The sequence below is a fragment of the Schistocerca gregaria genome, chromosome 3 (assembly GCF_023897955.1).
Source record: "Schistocerca gregaria isolate iqSchGreg1 chromosome 3, iqSchGreg1.2, whole genome shotgun sequence".
Lineage (NCBI taxonomy): Eukaryota > Metazoa > Arthropoda > Insecta > Orthoptera > Acrididae > Schistocerca > Schistocerca gregaria.
The window spans coordinates 60,928,077-60,949,356 of record NC_064922.1 but is presented as its reverse complement, the minus strand read 5'-3'; the positions used below and the strand labels follow the sequence as shown (position 1 = coordinate 60,949,356).

Sequence of the window (21,280 nt, the reverse complement as noted above, 5' to 3'; positions counted from 1 at the left end):
TCTTGGGTACTTCGTCCTTACGGTCGTCTGCATCATCAGACTTTAGCTGACAACACTTCATATTACCAGCTAATATTTGCAGCTATGGCGACAAATTACTGCTTGACTACACATCTGACACGTAACCGATGTGCTCTCCAAACAACAACACTTGCATTTCAGAACATGTCTTTCACACATGTCTACAAAATCACCTTCACCTTCAAATACAGCTTCCTTGCGACTGACAGAGACGCAGGCAAAGTTTAAAGTTGCTATTTCCATTAAATCTCGTTAATCAGAAAAACGGTAATTTACACTTGCAGCGGAACAAAATTCCGTTCCGCTCAGCGTCTGGCTCGAACCCACAACCCTGGGATTAAGAGTCTGACGCTCTACCGACTGAGCTAGCCGGCTACCTCGGTGAATACCTGCCGGGTAGCACGTCACACAGTACTCGTTTGGGTTGGGTGGTCCCATACAGAATCTCTCCATGATGCCTAATGTTTTCCTAACGTCACACTCGTCACGTACTTCACTTTTATGTCATAATCATTTCTGAGAGGTAAAGAAATTGCATGACAACATGCAGAGCTAGTGGCGTCAAAATTAACGCACATACTTTATGTGACTCAAAAGCCGAACGAGTTACTTTCCGACGTTGTTTTAGATGTGCAAGTGACAGTCAAAACTCGCTGTGTCGGCACTCTGCCGACCATTTCGCTAGTTAACACCGGTCTTGTTGTGTGTGTTTCAAGCTCAAGAGCATCTCCAAGCCAAAAATGGTCAACAGCAACATTCAGACGGTTTCGTACTGCTCAATTGCTACATTAAAACGTTATGTTTCTTTTTCAGAACTGGAAAAACACAAGCGTGACAGCATTCGAACCTGTAATCTTCAGATCCGAAGTCCGACGCCTTATCCATTAGGCCACACGGTCACTGACGACCAACATTTACATGTATACGACTCATCTCGAAACGCTCACACCCCTGAGGATTTGTGTTTTCGTTCTACACAGCCGCTGCCCCTTGCTCTTTCCCACCCATTCGTTACATTCAACCTCTGACGAGACCGACCAAATATAGACTGTGAAACAAGACCACACACTTTGTGCATTCGGAATCGAAGGCAGGGCGTCCCTCGCCGCATTTGCTACGATTGCCATTTGCTACTTCTGCAGAAGCGGCGGCGACGTCGACGACGACGACGACGACGACGACGACGACGAATATCGCGAGAGGCTCTGAGATATGTGAGAAATACATCTATAAAATGTAATTCAGACTGCCTCGTCCCACCTTATGCTGTACCGCTTTGGCAAATGCTTTATCTGCGCCATTCGCCTTAATCGCATCTGAGAGTGATTCTTAAAAATACGCCTGTCGCTAATTGTTGTCATCACAGGTACTGTTTGCTATACGGCCACGACGCGCAACTGATTTCCAAAATTCATCTTTCTCCTGTGAGGATGGAACTTACGACCCCTGGTTTATTAGACCAGTGCTCTACCACTGAGCTAAAGAAGCGCGGCCTAGCGGTACTCTTGGGTACTTCGTCGTTACGGTCGTCTGCATCATCAGACTTTAGCTGACAACACTTCATATTACCGGCTAATATTTGCAGCTATGGCGACAAATTACTGCTTGACTACACATCTGACACGTAACCGATGTGCTCTCCAAACAACAACACTTGCATTTCAGAACATGTCTTTCACACATGTCTACAAAATCACCTTCACCTTCAAATACAGCTTCCTTGCGACTGACAGAGACGTAGGCAAAGTTTAAAGTTGCTATTTCCATTAAATCTCGTTAATCAGAAAAACGGTAATTTACACCTGCAGCGGAAAAAAAATTCCGTTCCGCCCAGCGTCTGGCTCGAACCCACGACCCTGGGATTAAGAGTCTGACGCTCTACCGACTGAGCTAGCCGGCTACCTCGGTGAATACCTGCCGGGTAGCACGTCACACAGTACTCGTTTGGGTTGGGTGGTCCCATACAGAATCTCTCCATGATGCCTAATGTTTTCCTAACGTCACACTCGTCACGTACTTCACTTTTATATCATAATCATTTCTGAGAGGTAAAGAAATTGCATGACAACATGCAGAGCTAGTGGCGTCAAAATTAACGCACATACTTTATGTGACTCAAAAGCCGAACGAGTTACTTTCCGACGTTGTTTTAGATGTGCAAGTGACAGTCAAAACTCGCTGTGTCGGCACTCTGCCGACCATTTCGCTAGTTAACACCGGTCTTGTTGTGTGTGTTTCAAGCTCAAGAGTATCTCCAAGCAAAAAATGGTCAACAGCAACATTCAGACGGTTTCGTACTGCTCAATTGCTACATTAAAACGTTATGTTTCTTTTTCAGAACTGGAAAAACACAAGCGTGACAGCATTCGAACCTGTAATCTTCAGATCCGAAGTCCGACGCCTTATCCATTAGGCCACACGGTCACTGACGACCAACATTTACATGTATACGACTCATCTCGAAACGCTCACACCCCTGAGGATTTGTGTTTTCGTTCTACACAGCCGCTGCCCCTTGCTCTTTCCCACCCATTCGTTACATTCAACCTCTGACGAGACCGACCAAATATAGACTGTGAAACAAGACCACACACTTTGTGCATTCGGAATCGAAGGCAGGGCGTCCCTCGCCGCATTTGCTACGATTGCCATTTGCTACTTCTGCAGAAGCGGCGGCGGCGGCGGGGGCGACGACGACGACGACGACGACGAATATCGCGAGAGGCTCTGAGATATGTGAGAAATACATCTATAAAATGTAATTCAGACTGCCTCGTCCCACCTTATGCTGTACCGCTTTGGCAAATGCTTTATCTGCGCCATTCGCCTTAATCGCATCTGAGAGTGATTCTTAAAAAAACGCCTGTCGCTAATTGTTCGTCATCACAGGTACTGTTTGCTATACGGCCACGACGCGCAACTGATTTCCAAAATTCATCTTTCTCCTGTGAGGATTGAACTTACGACCGCTGGTTTATTAGACCAGTGCTCTACCACTGAGCTAAAGAGGCGCGGCCTAGCGGTACTCTTGGGTACTTCGTCCTTACGGTCGTCTGCATCATCAGACTTTAGCTGACAACACTTCATATTACCGGCTAATATTTGCAGCTATGGCGACAAATTACTGCTTGGCTACACATCTGACACGTAACCGATGTGCTCTCCAAACAACAACACTTGCATTTCAGAACATGTCTTTCACACATGTCTACAAAATCACCTTCACCTTCAAATACAGCTTTCTTGCGACTGACAGAGACGTAGGCAAAGTTTAAAGTTGCTATTTCCATTAAATCTCGTTAATCAGAAAAACGGTAATTTACACCTGCAGCGGAAGAAAATTCCGTTCCGCCCAGCGTCTGGCTCGAACCCACGACCCTGGGATTAAGAGTCCGACGCTCTACCGACTGAGCTAGCCGGCTACCTCGGTGAATACCTGCCGGGTAGCACGTCACACAGTACTCGTTTGTGTTGGGTGGTCCCATACAGAATCTCTCCATGATGCCTAATGTTTTCCTAACGTCACACTCGTCACGTACTTCACTTTTATGTCATAATCATTTCTGAGAGGTAAAGAAATTGCATGACAACATGCAGAGCTAGTGGCGTCAAAATTAACGCACATACTTTATGTGACTCAAAAGCCGAACGAGTTACTTTCCGACGTTGTTTTAGATGTGCAAGTGATAGTCAAAACTCGCTGTGTCGGCACTCTGCCGACCATTTCGCTAGTTAACACCGGTCTTGTTGTGTGTGTTTCAAGCTCAAGAGCATCTCCAAGCAAAAAATGGTCAACAGCAACATTCAGACGGTTTCGTACTGCTCAATTGCTACATTAAAACGTTATGTTTCTTTTTCAGAACTGGAAAAACACAAGCGTGACAGCATTCGAACCTGTAATCTTCAGATCCGAAGTCCGACGCCTTATCCATTAGGCCACACGGTCACTGACGACCAACATTTACATGTATACGACTCATCTCGAAACGCTCACACCCCTGAGGATTTGTGTTTTCGTTCTACACAGCCGCTGCCCCTTGCTCTTTCCCACCCATTCGTTACATTCAACCTCTGACGAGACCGACCAAATATAGACTGTGAAACAAGACCACACACTTTGTGCATTCGGAATCGAAGGCAGGGCGTCCCTCGCCGCATTTGCTACGATTGCCATTTGCTACTTCTGCAGAAGCGGCGGCGGCGGCGACGACGACGTTGACGACGACGACGACGACGACGACGACGACGACGAATATCGCGAGAGGCTCTGAGATATGTGAGAAATACATCTATAAAATGTAATTCAGACTGCCTCGTCCCACCTTATGCTGTACCGCTTTGGCAAATGCTTTATCTGCGCCATTCGCCTTAATCGCATCTGAGAGTGATTCTTAAAAAAACGCCTGTCGCTAATTGTTCGTCATCACAGGTACTGTTTGCTATACGGCCACGACGCGCAACTGATTTCCAAAATTCATCTTTCACCTGTGAGGATGGAACTTACGACCGCTGGTTTATTAGACCAGTGCTCTACCACTGAGCTAAAGAGACGCGGCCTAGCGGTACTCTTGGGTACTTCGTCCTTACGGTCGTCTGCATCATCAGACTTTAGCTGACAACACTTCATATTACCGGCTAATATTTGCAGCTATGGCGACAAATTACTGCTTGACTACACATCTGACACGTAACCGATGTGCTCTCCAAACAACAACACTTGCATTTCAGAACATGTCTTTCACACATGTCTACAAAATCACCTTCACCTTCAAATACAGATTCCTTGCGACTGACAGAGACGTAGGCAAAGTTTAAAGTTGCTATTTCCATTAAATCTCGTTAATCAGAAAAACGGTAATTTACACTTGCAGCGGAACAAAATTCCGTTCCGCCCAGCGTCTGGCTCGAACCCACAACCCTGGCATTAAGAGTCTGACGCTCTACCGACTGAGCTAGCCGGCTACCTCGGTGAATACCTGCCGGGTAGCACGTCACACAGTACTCGTTTGGGTTGGGTGGTCCCATACAGAATCTCTCCATGATGCCTAATGTTTTCCTAACGTCACACTCGTCACGTACTTCACTTTTATGTCATAATCATTTCTGAGAGGTAAAGAAATTGCATGACAACATGCAGAGCTAGTGGCGTCAAAATTAACGCACATACTTTATGTGACTCAAAAGCCGAACGAGTTACTTTCCGACGTTGTTTTAGATGTGCAAGTGATAGTCAAAACTCGCTGTGTCGGCACTCTGCCGACCATTTCGCTAGTTAACACCGGTCTTGTTGTGTGTGTTTCAAGCTCAAGAGCATCTCCAAGCAAAAAATGGTCAACAGCAACATTCAGACGGTTTCGTACTGCTCAATTGCTACATTAAAACGTTATGTTTCTTTTTCAGAACTGGAAAAACACAAGCGTTACAGCATTCGAACCTGTAATCTTCAGATCCGAAGTCCGACGCCTTATCCATTAGGCCACACGGTCACTGACGACCAACATTTACATGTATACGACTCATCTCGAAACGCTCACACCCCTGAGGATTTGTGTTTTCGTTCTACACAGCAGCTGCCCCTTGCTCTTTCCCACCCATTCGTTACATTCAACCTCTGACGAGACCGACCAAATATAGACTAAGAAACAAGACCACACACTTTGTGCATTCGGAATCGAAGGCAGGGCGACCCTCGCCGCATTTGCTACGATTGCCATTTGCTACTTCTGCAGAAGCGGCGGCGGCGGCGACGACGACGACGACGACGACGAATATCGCGAGAGGCTCTGAGATATGTGAGAAATACATCTATAAAATGTAATTCAGACTGCCTCGTCCCACCTTATGCTGTACCGCTTTGGCAAATGCTTTATCTGCGCCATTCGCCTTAATCGCATCTGAGAGTGATTCTTAAAAATACGCCTGTCGCTAATTGTTGTCATCACAGGTACTGTTTGCTATACGGCCACGACGCGCAACTGATTTCCAAAATTCATCTTTCTCCTGTGAGGATGGAACTTACGACCCCTGGTTTATTAGACCAGTGCTCTACCACTGAGCTAAAGAGGCGCGGCCTAGCGGTACTCTTGGGTACTTCGTCCTTACGGTCGTCTGCATCATCAGACTTTAGCTGACAACACTTCATATTACCGGCTAATATTTGCTGCTATAGCGACAAATTACTGTTTGACTACACATCTGACACGTAACCGATGTGCTCTCCAAACAACAACACTTGCATTTCAGAACATGTCTTTCACACATGTCTACAAAATCACCTTCACCTTCAAATACAGCTTCCTTGCGACTGACAGAGACGTAGGCAAAGTTTAAAGTTGCTATTTCCATTAAATTTCGTTAATCAGAAAAACGGTAATTTACACTTGCAGCGGAACAAAATTCCGTTCCGCCCAGCGTCTGGCTCGAACCCACAACCCTGGGATTAAGAGTCTGACGCTCTAATGACTGAGCTAGCCGGCTACCTCGGTGAATACCTGCCGGGTAGCACGTCACACAGTACTCGTTTGTGTTGGGTGGTCCCATACAGAATCTCTCCATGATGCCTAATGTTTTCCTAACGTCACACTCGTCACGTACTTCACTTTTATGTCATAATCATTTCTGAGAGGTAAAGAAATTGCATGACAACATGCAGAGCTAGTGGCGTCAAAATTAACGCACATACTTTATGAGACTCAAAAGCCGAACGAGTTACTTTCCGACGTTGTTTTAGATGTGCATGTGATAGTCAAAACTCGCTGTGTCGGCACTCTGCCGACCATTTCGCTAGTTAACACCGGTCTTGTTGTGTGTGTTTCAAGCTCAAGAGCATCTCCAAGCAAAAAATGGTCAACAGCAACATTCAGACGGTTTCGTACTGCTCAATTGCTACATTAAAACGTTATGTTTCTTTTTCAGAACTGGAAAAACACAAGCGTGACAGCATTCGAACCTGTAATCTTCAGATCCGAAGTCCGACGCCTTATCCATTAGGCCACACGGTCTCTGACGACCAACATTTACATGTATACGACTCATCTCGAAACGCTCACACCCCTGAGGATTTGTGTTTTCGTTCTACACAGCCGCTGCCCCTTGCTCTTTCCCACCCATTCGTTACATTCAACCTCTGACGAGACCGACCAAATATAGACTGTGAAACAAGACCACACACTTTGTGCATTCGGAATCGAAGGCAGGGCGTCCCTCGCCGCATTTGCTACGATTGCCATTTGCTACTTCTGCAGAAGCGACGACGACGACGACGACGACGACGACGACGAATATCACGAGAGGCTCTGAGATATGTGAGAAATACATCTATAAAATGTAATTCAGACTGCCTCGTCCCACCTTATGCTGTACCGCTTTGGCAAATGCTTTATCTGCGCCATTCGCCTTAATCGCATCTGAGAGTGATTCTTAAAAAAACGCCTGTCGCTAATTGTTCGTCATCACAGGTACTGTTTGCTATACGGCCACGACGCGCAACTGATTTCCAAAATTCATGTTTCTCCTGTGAGGATGGAACTTACGACCCCTGGTTTATTAGACCAGTGCTCTACCACTGAGCTAAAGAGGCGCGGCCTAGCGGTACTCTTGGGTACTTCGTCCTTACGGTCGTCTGCATCATCAGACTTTAGCTGACAACACTTCATATTACCAGCTAATATTTGCAGCTATGGCGACAAATTACTGCTTGACTACACATCTGACACGTAACCGATGTGCTCTCCAAACAACAACACTTGCATTTCAGAACATGTCTTTCACACATGTCTACAAAATCACCTTCACCTTCAAATACAGCTTCCTTGCGACTGACAGAGACGTAGGCAAAGTTTAAAGTTGCTATTTCCATTAAATCTCGTTAATCAGAAAAACGGTAATTTACACTTGCAGCGGAACAAAATTCCGTTCCGCCCAGCGTCTGGCTCGAACCCACGACCCTGGGATTAAGAGTCTGACGCTCTACCGACTGAGCTAGCCGGCTACCTCGGTGAATACCTGCCGGGTAGCACGTCACACAGTACTCGTTTGGGTTGGGTGGTCCCATACAGAATCTCTCCATGATGCCTAATGTTTTCCTAACGTCACACTCGTCATGTACTTCACTTTTATGTCATAATCATTTCTGAGAGGTAAAGAAATTGCATGACAACATGCAGAGCTAGTGGCGTCAAAATTAACGCACATACTTTATGTGACTCAAAAGCCGAACGAGTTACTTTCCGACGTTGTTTTAGATGTGCAAGTGATAGTCAAAACTCGCTGTGTCGGCACTCTGCCGAAAATTTCGCTAGTTAACACCGGTCTTGTTGTGTGTGTTTCAAGCTCAAGAGCATCTCCAAGCAAAAAATGGTCAACAGCAACATTCAGACGGTTTCGTACTGCTCAATTGCTACATTAAAACGTTATGTTTCTTTTTCAGAACTGGAAAAACACAAGCGTGACAGCATTCGAACCTGTAATCTTCAGATCCGAAGTCCGACGCCTTATCCATTAGGCCACACGGTCACTGACGACCAACATTTACATGTATACGACTCATCTCGAAACGCTCACACCCCTGAGGATTTGTGTTTTCGTTCTACACAGCCGCTGCCCCTTGCTCTTTCCCACCCATTCGTTACATTCAACCTCTGACGAGACCGACCAAATATAGACTGTGAAACAAGACCACACACTTTGTGCATTCGGAATCGAAGGCAGGGCGTCCCTCGCCGCATTTGCTACGATTGCCATTTGCTACTTCTGCAGAAGCGGCGGCGGCGACGACGACGACGACGACGACGACGACGACGACGACGAATATCGCGAGAGGCTCTGAGATATGTGAGAAATACATCTATAAAATGTAATTCAGACTGCCTCGTCCCACCTTATGCTGTACCGCTTTGGCAAATGCTTTATCTGCGCCATTCGCCTTAATCGCATCTGAGAGTGATTCTTAAAAATACGCCTGTCGCTAATTGTTCGTCATCACAGGTACTGTTTGCTATACGGCCACGACGCGCAACTGATTTCCAAAATTCATCTTTCACCTGTGAGGATGGAACTTACGACCCCTGGTTTATTAGACCAGTGCTCTACCACTGAGCTAAAGAGGCGCGGCCTAGCGGTACTCTTGGGTACTTCGTCCTTACGGTCGTCTGCATCATCAGACTTTAGCTGACAACACTTCATATTACCAGCTAATATTTGCAGCTATGGCGACAAATTACTGCTTGACTACACATCTGACACGTAACCGATGTGCTCTCCAAACAACAACACTTGCATTTCAGAACATGTCTTTCACACATGTCTACAAAATCACCTTCACCTTCAAATACAGCTTCCTTGCGACTGACAGAGACGCAGGCAAAGTTTAAAGTTGCTATTTCCATTAAATCTCGTTAATCAGAAAAACGGTAATTTACACTTGCAGCGGAACAAAATTCCGTTCCGCTCAGCGTCTGGCTCGAACCCACAACCCTGGGATTAAGAGTCTGACGCTCTACCGACTGAGCTAGCCGGCTACCTCGGTGAATACCTGCCGGGTAGCACGTCACACAGTACTCGTTTGGGTTGGGTGGTCCCATACAGAATCTCTCCATGATGCCTAATGTTTTCCTAACGTCACACTCGTCACGTACTTCACTTTTATGTCATAATCATTTCTGAGAGGTAAAGAAATTGCATGACAACATGCAGAGCTAGTGGCGTCAAAATTAACGCACATACTTTATGTGACTCAAAAGCCGAACGAGTTACTTTCCGACGTTGTTTTAGATGTGCAAGTGACAGTCAAAACTCGCTGTGTCGGCACTCTGCCGACCATTTCGCTAGTTAACACCGGTCTTGTTGTGTGTGTTTCAAGCTCAAGAGCATCTCCAAGCCAAAAATGGTCAACAGCAACATTCAGACGGTTTCGTACTGCTCAATTGCTACATTAAAACGTTATGTTTCTTTTTCAGAACTGGAAAAACACAAGCGTGACAGCATTCGAACCTGTAATCTTCAGATCCGAAGTCCGACGCCTTATCCATTAGGCCACACGGTCACTGACGACCAACATTTACATGTATACGACTCATCTCGAAACGCTCACACCCCTGAGGATTTGTGTTTTCGTTCTACACAGCCGCTGCCCCTTGCTCTTTCCCACCCATTCGTTACATTCAACCTCTGACGAGACCGACCAAATATAGACTGTGAAACAAGACCACACACTTTGTGCATTCGGAATCGAAGGCAGGGCGTCCCTCGCCGCATTTGCTACGATTGCCATTTGCTACTTCTGCAGAAGCGGCGGCGACGTCGACGACGACGACGACGACGACGACGACGACGAATATCGCGAGAGGCTCTGAGATATGTGAGAAATACATCTATAAAATGTAATTCAGACTGCCTCGTCCCACCTTATGCTGTACCGCTTTGGCAAATGCTTTATCTGCGCCATTCGCCTTAATCGCATCTGAGAGTGATTCTTAAAAATACGCCTGTCGCTAATTGTTGTCATCACAGGTACTGTTTGCTATACGGCCACGACGCGCAACTGATTTCCAAAATTCATCTTTCTCCTGTGAGGATGGAACTTACGACCCCTGGTTTATTAGACCAGTGCTCTACCACTGAGCTAAAGAGGCGCGGCCTAGCGGTACTCTTGGGTACTTCGTCGTTACGGTCGTCTGCATCATCAGACTTTAGCTGACAACACTTCATATTACCGGCTAATATTTGCAGCTATGGCGACAAATTACTGCTTGACTACACATCTGACACGTAACCGATGTGCTCTCCAAACAACAACACTTGCATTTCAGAACATGTCTTTCACACATGTCTACAAAATCACCTTCACCTTCAAATACAGCTTCCTTGCGACTGACAGAGACGTAGGCAAAGTTTAAAGTTGCTATTTCCATTAAATCTCGTTAATCAGAAAAACGGTAATTTACACCTGCAGCGGAAAAAAAATTCCGTTCCGCCCAGCGTCTGGCTCGAACCCACGACCCTGGGATTAAGAGTCTGACGCTCTACCGACTGAGCTAGCCGGCTACCTCGGTGAATACCTGCCGGGTAGCACGTCACACAGTACTCGTTTGGGTTGGGTGGTCCCATACAGAATCTCTCCATGATGCCTAATGTTTTCCTAACGTCACACTCGTCACGTACTTCACTTTTATATCATAATCATTTCTGAGAGGTAAAGAAATTGCATGACAACATGCAGAGCTAGTGGCGTCAAAATTAACGCACATACTTTATGTGACTCAAAAGCCGAACGAGTTACTTTCCGACGTTGTTTTAGATGTGCAAGTGACAGTCAAAACTCGCTGTGTCGGCACTCTGCCGACCATTTCGCTAGTTAACACCGGTCTTGTTGTGTGTGTTTCAAGCTCAAGAGTATCTCCAAGCAAAAAATGGTCAACAGCAACATTCAGACGGTTTCGTACTGCTCAATTGCTACATTAAAACGTTATGTTTCTTTTTCAGAACTGGAAAAACACAAGCGTGACAGCATTCGAACCTGTAATCTTCAGATCCGAAGTCCGACGCCTTATCCATTAGGCCACACGGTCACTGACGACCAACATTTACATGTATACGACTCATCTCGAAACGCTCACACCCCTGAGGATTTGTGTTTTCGTTCTACACAGCCGCTGCCCCTTGCTCTTTCCCACCCATTCGTTACATTCAACCTCTGACGAGACCGACCAAATATAGACTGTGAAACAAGACCACACACTTTGTGCATTCGGAATCGAAGGCAGGGCGTCCCTCGCCGCATTTGCTACGATTGCCATTTGCTACTTCTGCAGAAGCGGCGGCGGCGGCGGGGGCGACGACGACGACGACGACGACGAATATCGCGAGAGGCTCTGAGATATGTGAGAAATACATCTATAAAATGTAATTCAGACTGCCTCGTCCCACCTTATGCTGTACCGCTTTGGCAAATGCTTTATCTGCGCCATTCGCCTTAATCGCATCTGAGAGTGATTCTTAAAAAAACGCCTGTCGCTAATTGTTCGTCATCACAGGTACTGTTTGCTATACGGCCACGACGCGCAACTGATTTCCAAAATTCATCTTTCTCCTGTGAGGATTGAACTTACGACCGCTGGTTTATTAGACCAGTGCTCTACCACTGAGCTAAAGAGGCGCGGCCTAGCGGTACTCTTGGGTACTTCGTCCTTACGGTCGTCTGCATCATCAGACTTTAGCTGACAACACTTCATATTACCGGCTAATATTTGCAACTATGGCGACAAATTACTGCTTGACTACACATCTGACACGTAACCGATGTGCTCTCCAAACAACAACACTTGCATTTCAGAACATGTCTTTCACACATGTCTACAAAATCACCTTCACCTTCAAATACAGCTTCCTTGCGACTGACAGAGACGTAGGCAAAGTTTAAAGTTGCTATTTCCATTAAATCTCGTTAATCAGAAAAACGGTAATTTACACTTGCAGCGGAACAAAATTCCGTTCCGCCCAGCGTCTGGCTCGAACCCACGACCCTGGGATTAAGAGTCTGACGCTCTACCGACTGAGCTAGCCGGCTACCTCGGTGAATACCTGCCGGGTAGCACGTCACACAGTACTCGTTTGGGTTGGGTGGTCCCATACAGAATCTCTCCATGATGCCTAATGTTTTCCTAACGTCACACTCGTCACGTACTTCACTTTTATGTCATAATCATTTCTGAGAGGTAAAGAAATTGCATGACAACATGCAGAGCTAGTGGCGTCAAAATTAACGCACATACTTTATGTGACTCAAAAGCCGAACGAGTTACTTTCCGGCGTTGTTTTAGATGTGCAAGTGACAGTCAAAACTCGCTGTGTCGGCACTCTGCCGACCATTTCGCTAGTTAACACCGGTCTTGTTGTGTGTGTTTCAAGCTCAAGAGCATCTCCAAGCAAAAAATGGTCAACAGCAACATTCAGACGGTTTCGTACTGCTCAATTGCTACATTAAAACGTTATGTTTCTTTTTCAGAACTGGAAAAACACAAGCGTGACAGCATTCGAACCTGTAATCTTCAGATCCGAAGTCCGACGCCTTATCCATTAGGCCACACGGTCACTGACGAACAACATTTACATGTATACGACTCATCTCGAAACGCTCACACCCCTGAGGATTTGTGTTTTCGTTCTACACAGCCGCTGCCCCTTGCTCTTTCCCACCCATTCGTTACATTCAACCTCTGACGAGACCGACCAAATATAGACTGTGAAACAAGACCACACACTTTGTGCATTCGGAATCGAAGGCAGGGCGTCCCTCGCCGCATTTGCTACGATTGCCATTTGCTACTTCTGCAGAAGCGGCGGCGGCGGCGGGGGCGACGACGACGACGACGACGACGAATATCGCGAGAGGCTCTGAGATATGTGAGAAATACATCTATAAAATGTAATTCAGACTGCCTCGTCCCACCTTATGCTGTACCGCTTTGGCAAATGCTTTATCTGCGCCATTCGCCTTAATCGCATCTGAGAGTGATTCTTAAAAAAACGCCTGTCGCTAATTGTTCGTCATCACAGGTACTGTTTGCTATACGGCCACGACGCGCAACTGATTTCCAAAATTCATCTTTCTCCTGTGAGGATTGAACTTACGACCGCTGGTTTATTAGACCAGTGCTCTACCACTGAGCTAAAGAGGCGCGGCCTAGCGGTACTCTTGGGTACTTCGTCCTTACGGTCGTCTGCATCATCAGACTTTAGCTGACAACACTTCATATTACCGGCTAATATATGCAGCTATGGCGACAAATTACTGCTTGACTACACATCTGACACGTAACCGATGTGCTCTCCAAACAACAACACTTGCATTTCAGAACATGTCTTTCACACATGTCTACAAAATCACCTTCACCTTCAAATACAGCTTCCTTGCGACTGACAGAGACGTAGGCAAAGTTTAAAGTTGCTATTTCCATTAAATCTCGTTAATCAGAAAAACGGTAATTTACACCTGCAGCGGAACAAAATTCCGTTCCGCCCAGCGTCTGGCTCGAACCCACGACCCTGGGATTAAGAGTCTGACGCTCTACCGACTGAGCTAGCCGGCTACCTCGGTGAATACCTGCCGGGTAGCACGTCACACAGTACTCGTTTGTGTTGGGTGGTCCCATACAGAATCTCTCCATGATGCCTAATGTTTTCCTAACGTCACACTCGTCACGTACTTCACTTTTATGTCATAATCATTTCTGAGAGGTAAAGAAATTGCATGACAACATGCAGAGCTAGTGGCGTCAAAATTAACGCACATAATTTTATGTGACTCAAAAGCCGAACGAGTTACTTTCCGACGTTGTTTTAGATGTGCAAGTGATAGTCAAAACTCGCTGTGTCGGCACTCTGCCGACCATTTCGCTAGTTAACACCGGTCTTGTTGCGTGTGTTTCAAGCTCAAGAGCATCTCCAAGCAAAAAATGGTCAACAGCAACATTCAGACGGTTTCGTACTGCTCAATTGCTACATTAAAACGTTATGTTTCTTTTTCAGAACTGGAAAAACACAAGCGTGACAGCATTCGAACCTGTAATCTTCAGATCCGAAGTCCGACGCCTTATCCATTAGGCCACACGGTCACTGACGACCAACATTTACATGTATACGACTCATCTCGAAACGCTCACACCCCCTGAGGATTTGTGTTTTCGTTCTACACAGCCGCTGCCCCTTGCTCTTTCCCACCCATTCGTTACATTCAACCTCTGACGAGACCGACCAAATATAGACTGTGAAACAAGACCACACACTTTGTGCATTCGGAATCGAAGGCAGGGCGTCCCTCGCCGCATTTGCTACGATTGCCATTTGCTACTTCTGCAGAAGCGGCGGCGGCGGCGACGACGACGACGACGAATATCGCGAGAGGCTCTGAGATATGTGAGAAATACATCTATAAAATGTAATTCAGACTGCCTCGTTCCACCTTATGCTGTACCGCTTTGGCAAATGCTTTATCTGCGCCATTCGCCTTAATCGCATCTGAGAGTGATTCTTAAAAAAACGCCTGTCGCTAATTGTTCGTCATCACAGGTACTGTTTGCTATACGGCCACGACGCGCAACTGATTTCCAAAATTCATCTTTCTCCTGTGAGGATGGAACTTACGACCCCTGGTTTATTAGACCAGAGCTCTACCACTGAGCTAAAGAGGCGCGGCCTAGCGGTACTCTTGGGTACTTCGTCGTTACGGTCGTCTGCATCATCAGACTTTAGCTGACAACACTTCATATTACCGGCTAATATTTGCAGCTATGGCGACAAATTACTGCTTGACTACACATCTGACACGTAACCGATGTGCTCTCCAAACAACAACACTTGCATTTCAGAACATGTCTTTCACACATGTCTACAAAATCACCTTCACCTTCAAATACAGCTTCCTTGCGACTGACAGAGACGTAGGCAAAGTTTAAAGTTGCTATTTCCATTAAATCTCGTTAATCAGAAAAACGGTAATTTACACCTGCAGCGGAACAAAATTCCGTTCCGCCCAGCGTCTGGCTCGAACCCACGACCCTGGGATTAAGAGTCTGACGCTCTACCGACTGAGCTAGCCGGCTACCTCGGTGAATACCTGCCGGGTAGCACGTCACACAGTACTCGTTTGTGTTGGGTGGTCCCATACAGAATCTCTCCATGATGCCTAATGTTTTCCTAACGTCACACTCGTCACGTACTTCACTTTTATGTCATAATCATTTCTGAGAGGTAAAGAAATTGCATGACAACATGCAGAGCTAGTGGCGTCAAAATTAACGCACATAATTTTATGTGACTCAAAAGCCGAACGAGTTACTTTCCGACGTTGTTTTAGATGTGCAAGTGATAGTCAAAACTCGCTGTGTCGGCACTCTGCCGACCATTTCGCTAGTTAACACCGGTCTTGTTGCGTGTGTTTCAAGCTCAAGAGCATCTCCAAGCAAAAAATGGTCAACAGCAACATTCAGACGGTTTCGTACTGCTCAATTGCTACATTAAAACGTTATGTTTCTTTTTCAGAACTGGAAAAACACAAGCGTGACAGCATTCGAACCTGTAATCTTCAGATCCGAAGTCCGACGCCTTATCCATTAGGCCACACGGTCACTGACGACCAACATTTACATGTATACGACTCATCTCGAAACGCTCACACCCCCTGAGGATTTGTGTTTTCGTTCTACACAGCCGCTGCCCCTTGCTCTTTCCCACCCATTCGTTACATTCAACCTCTGACGAGACCGACCAAATATAGACTGTGAAACAAGACCACACACTTTGTGCATTCGGAATCGAAGGCAGGGCGTCCCTCGCCGCATTTGCTACGATTGCCATTTGCTACTTCTGCAGAAGCGGCGGCGGCGGCGACGACGACGACGACGAATATCGCGAGAGGCTCTGAGATATGTGAGAAATACATCTATAAAATGTAATTCAGACTGCCTCGTTCCACCTTATGCTGTACCGCTTTGGCAAATGCTTTATCTGCGCCATTCTCCTTAATCGCATCTGAGAGTGATTCTTAAAAAAACGCCTGTCGCTAATTGTTCGTCATCACAGGTACTGTTTGCTATACGGCCACGACGCGCAACTGATTTCCAAAATTCATCTTTCTCCTGTGAGGATGGAACTTACGACCGCTGGTTTATTAGACTAGTGCTCTACCACTGAGCTAAAGAGGCGCGGCCTAGCGGTACTCTTGGGTACTTCGTCCTTACGGTCGTCTGCATCATCAGACTTTAGCTGACAACACTTCATATTACCGGCTAATATTTGCAGCTATGGCGACAAATTACTGCTTGACTACACATCTGACACGTAACCGATGTGCTCTCCAAACAACAACACTTGCATTTCAGAACATGTCTTTCACACATGTCTACAAAATCACCTTCACCTTCAAATACAGCTTCCTTGCGACTGACAGAGACGTAGGCAAAGTTTAAAGTTGCTATTTCCATTAAATCTCGTTAATCAGAAAAACGGTAATTTACACCTGCAGCGGAACAAAATTCCGTTCCGCCCAGCGTCTGGCTCGAACCCACGACCCTGGGATTAAGAGTCTGACGCTCTACCGACTGAGCTAGCCGGCTACCTCGGTGAATACCTGCCGGGTAGCACGTCACACAGTACTCGTTTGTGTTGGGTGGTCCCATACAGAATCTCTCCATGATGCCTAATGTTTTCCTAACGTCACACTCGTCACGTACTTCACTTTTATGTCATAATCATTTCTGAGAGGTAAAGAAATTGCATGACAACATGCAGAGCTAGTGGCGTCAAAATTAACGCACATACTTTATGTGACTCAAAAGCCGAACGAGTTACTTTCCGACGTTGTTTTAGATGTGCAAGTGATAGTCAAAACTCGCTGTGTCGGCACTCTGCCGACCATTTCGGTAGTTAACACCGGTCTTGTTATGTGTGTTTCAAGCTCAAGAGCATCTCCAAGCAAAAAATGGTCAACAGCAACATTCAGACGGTTTCGTACTGCTCAATTGCTACATTAAAACGTTATGTTTCTTTTTCAGAACTGGAAAAACACAAGCGTGACAGCATTCGAACCTGTAATCTTCAGATCCGAAGTCCGACGCCTTATCCATTAGGCCACACGGTCACTGACGACCAACATTTACATGTATACGACTCATCTCGAAACGCTCACACCCCTGAGGATTTGTGTTTTCGTTCTACACAGCCGCTGCCCCTTGCTCTTTCCCACCCATTCGTTACATTCAACCTCTGACGAGACCGACCAAATATAGACTGAGAAACAAGACCACACACTTTGTGCATTCGGAATCGAAGGCAGGGCGTCCCTCGCCGCATTTGCTACGATTGCCATTTGCTACTTCTGCAGAAGCGGCGGCGGCGGCGGCGGCGACGACGACGACGACGACGACGAATATCGCGAGAGGCTCTGAGATATGTGAGAAATACATCTATAAAATGTAATTCAGACTGCCTCGTCCCACCTTATGCTGTACCGCTTTGGCAAATGCTTTATCTGCGCCATTCGCCTTAATCGCATCTGAGAGTGATTCTTAAAAAAACGCCTGTCGCTAATTGTTCGTCATCACAGGTACTGTTTGCTATACGGCCACGACGCGCAACTGATTTCCAAAATTCATCTTTCTCCTGTGAGGATTGAACTTACGACCGCTGGTTTATTAGACCAGTGCTCTACCACTGAGCTAAAGAGGCGCGGCCTAGCGGTACTCTTGGGTACTTCGTCCTTACGGTCGTCTGCATCATCAGACTTTAGCTGACAACACTTCATATTACCGGCTAATATTTGCAGCTATGGCGACAAATTACTGCTTGACTACACATCTGACACGTAACCGATGTGCTCTCCAAACAACAACACTTGCATTTCAGAACATGTCTTTCACACATGTCTACAAAATCACCTTCACCTTCAAATACAGCTTCCTTGCGACTGACAGAGACGTAGGCAAAGTTTAAAGTTGCTATTTCCATTAAATCTCGTTAATCAGAAAAACGGTAATTTACACCTGCAGCGGAACAAAATTCCGTTCCGCCCAGCGTCTGGCTCGAACCCACGACCCTGGGATTAAGAGTCTGACGCTCTACCGACTGAGCTAGCCGGCTACCTCGGTGAATACCTGCCGGGTAGCACGTCACACAGTACTCGTTTGGGTTGGGTGGTCCCATACAGAATCTCTCCATGATGCCTAATGTTTTCCTAACGTCACACTCGTCACGTACTTCACTTTTATGTCATAATCATTTCTGAGAGGTAAAGAAATTGCATGACAACATGCAGAGCTAGTGGCGTCAAAATTAACGCACATACTTTATGTGACTCAAAAGCCGAACGAGTTACTTTCCGACGTTGTTTTAGATGTGCAAGTGACAGTCAAAACTCGCTGTGTCGGCACTCTGCCGACCGTTTCGCTAGTTAACACCGGTCTTGTTGTGTGTGTTTCAAGCTCAAGAGCATCTCCAAGCAAAAAATGGTCAACAGCAACATTCAGACGGTTTCGTACTGCTCAATTGCTACATTAAAACGTTATGTTTCTTTTTCAGAACTGGAAAAACACAAGCGTGACAGCATTCGAACCTGTAATCTTCAGATCCGAAGTCCGACGCCTTATCCATTAGGCCACACGGTCACTGACGACCAACATTTACATGTATACGACTCATCTCGAAACGCTCACACCCCTGAGGATTTGTGTTTTCGTTCTACACAGCCGCTGCCCCTTGCTCTTTCCCACCCATTCGTTACATTCAACCTCTGACGAGACCGACCAAATATAGACTGTGAAACAAGACCACACACTTTGTGCATTCGGAATCGAAGGCAGGGCGTCCCTCGCCGCATTTGCTACGACTGCCATTTGCTACTTCTGCAGAAGCGGCGGCGGCGGCGGCGGCGACGACGACGACGACGACGACGACGACGAATATCGCGAGAGGCTCTGAGATATGTGAGAAATACATCTATAAAATGTAATTCAGACTGCCTCGTCCCACTTTATGCTGTACCGCTTTGGCAAATGCTTTATCTGCGCCATTCGCCTTAATCGCATCTGAGAGTGATTCTTAAAAAAACGCCTGTCGCTAATTGTTCGTCATCACAGGTACTGTTTGCTATACGGCCACGACGCGCAACTGATTTCCAAAATTCATCTTTCTCCTGTGAGGATGGAACTTACGACCCCTGGTTTATTAGACCAGTGCTCTACCACTGAGCTAAAGTGGCGCGGCCTAGCGGTACTCTTGGGTACTTCGTCCTTACGGTCGTCTGCATCATCAGACTTTAGCTGACAACACTTCATATTACCGGCTAATATTTGCAGCTATGGCGACAAATTACTGCTTGGCTACACATCTGACACGTAACCGATGTGCTCTCCAAACAACAACACTTGCATTTCAGAACATGTCTTCCACACATGTCTACAAAATCACCTTCACCTTCAAATACAGCTTCCTTGCGACTGACAGAGACGTAGGCAAAGTTTAAAGTTGCGATTTCCATTAAATCTCGTTAATCAGAAAAACGGTAATTTACACCTGCAGCGGAACAAAATTCCGTTCCGCCCAGCGTCTGGCTCGAACCCACGACCCTGGGATTAAGAGTCTGACGCTCTACCGACTGAGCTAGCCGGCTACCTCGGTGAATACCTGCCGGGTAGCACGTCACACAGTACTCGTTTGGGTTGGGTGGTCCCATACAGAATCTCTCCATGATGCCTAATGTTTTCCTAACGTCACACTCGTCACGTACTTCACTTTTATGTCATAATCATTTCTGAGAGGTAAAGAAATTGCATGACAACATGCAGAGCTAGTGGCGTCAAAACTAACGCACATACTTTATGTGACTCAAAAGCCGAACGAGTTACTTTCCGACGTTGTTTTAGATGTGCAAGTGATAGTCAAAACTCGCTGTGTCGGCACTCTGCCGACTTTTTCGCTAGTTAACACCGGTCTTGTTGTGTGTGTTTCAAGCTCAAGAGCATCTCCAAGCAAAAAATGGTCAACAGCAACATTCAGACGGTTTCGTACTGCTCAATTGCTACATTAAAACGTTATGTTTCTTTTTCAGAACTGGAAAAACACAAGCGTGACAGCATTCGAACCTGTAATCTTCAGATCCGAAGTCCGACGCCTTATCCATTAGGCCACACGGTCACTGACGACCAACATTTACATGTATACGACTCATCTCGAAACGCTCACACCCCTGAGGATTTGTGTTTTCGTTCTACACAGCCGCTGCCCCTTGCTCTTTCCCACCCATTCGTTACATTCAACCTCTGACGAGACCGACCAAATATAGACTGTGAAACAAGACCACACACTTTGTGCATTCGGAATCGAAGGCAGGGCGTCCCTCGCCGCATTTGCTACGACTGCCATTTGCTACTTCTGCAGAAGCGGCGGCGGCGACGACGACGACGACGACGACGACGACGACGACGACGACGAATATCGCGAGAGGCTCTGAGATATGTGAGAAATACATGTATAAAATGTAATTCAGACTGCCTCGTCCCACTTTATGCTGTACCGCTTTGGCAAATGCTTTATCTGCGCCATTCGCCTTAATCGCATCTGAGAGTGATTCTTAAAAAAACGCCTGTCGCTAATTGTTCGTCATCACAGGTACTGTTTGCTATACGGCCACGACGCGCAACTGATTTCCAAAATTCATCTTTCTCCTGTGAGGATGGAACTTACGACCCCTGGTTTATTAGACCAGTGC

General features: G+C 46.4%; 5 non-coding genes across 5 annotated transcripts; all 5 read right to left on the bottom strand.

Annotated features, from left to right (window-relative positions):
* Positions 1–2,960: 2,960 nt before the first annotated feature.
* On the bottom strand, positions 2,961–3,032 carry Trnai-aau (transfer RNA isoleucine (anticodon AAU)). The gene has a single exon. It is a non-coding gene; the product is annotated as a tRNA-Ile (tRNA).
* A 4,494-nt stretch (positions 3,033–7,526) lies between these two features.
* Positions 7,527–7,600, bottom strand: Trnai-aau (transfer RNA isoleucine (anticodon AAU)). Its single transcript has one exon. It is a non-coding gene; the product is annotated as a tRNA-Ile (tRNA).
* Positions 7,601–12,103: 4,503 nt separating this feature from the next.
* On the bottom strand, positions 12,104–12,175 carry Trnai-aau (transfer RNA isoleucine (anticodon AAU)). The gene has a single exon. It is a non-coding gene; the product is annotated as a tRNA-Ile (tRNA).
* Positions 12,176–13,625: 1,450 nt separating this feature from the next.
* Trnai-aau (transfer RNA isoleucine (anticodon AAU)) lies at positions 13,626–13,697 on the bottom strand. Its single transcript has one exon. It is a non-coding gene; the product is annotated as a tRNA-Ile (tRNA).
* Positions 13,698–18,171: 4,474 nt separating this feature from the next.
* Positions 18,172–18,243, bottom strand: Trnai-aau (transfer RNA isoleucine (anticodon AAU)). Its single transcript has one exon. It is a non-coding gene; the product is annotated as a tRNA-Ile (tRNA).
* Between the last annotated feature and the right edge of the window lie 3,037 nt (positions 18,244–21,280).